This window comes from Diaphorina citri, unplaced genomic scaffold (genome assembly GCF_000475195.1).
Source record: "Diaphorina citri unplaced genomic scaffold, Diaci psyllid genome assembly version 1.1 scaffold4705, whole genome shotgun sequence".
Lineage (NCBI taxonomy): Eukaryota > Metazoa > Arthropoda > Insecta > Hemiptera > Psyllidae > Diaphorina > Diaphorina citri.
The window spans coordinates 1-392 of NW_007382099.1; the positions used below are offsets into that span (position 1 = coordinate 1).

Genomic DNA, 392 nt, shown 5'->3' on the forward strand with positions numbered 1-392 from the left:
TGCTAAAGCCCTCTGATCACCTTCCACAGATAAAAATAAATGGACATACTTATGTCCTTAGTTTTTTCCATCCGTCTATAATAATACGTAATCCCCATTCTGCTTGTTTCAGTTAGTAAAAGTGTTCACCAATGGCCCCGTTAGAATAGATGCCAAAAAAGGGGGCAAGTTCGAACTGTTTGGTGGAAATATCAACGGCGAATTCCTAGAATTGGTAATTATATTTGTATTTGTCTTTTGTATATTTGTATTTGTCTTACAGAGTCAAAATGGCCATATGTGTTTAGTGCCATCAGAACATTGACTGTAAAAGCCTTCCCTTGTAAACTTAGTTTGTGGTGCAAAGTGAGGACGTTTTTTTTTTTTTTTTTTTTTTTTTTTTTTTTTTTTTT

General features: G+C 33.7%; 1 pseudogene; it reads left to right on the forward strand.

Annotated features, from left to right (window-relative positions):
• Positions 1 to 112: 112 nt before the first annotated feature.
• The window catches only part of LOC103521193, a 9,305-nt pseudogene continuing 9,025 nt past the window's right edge, over positions 113 to 392 (forward strand).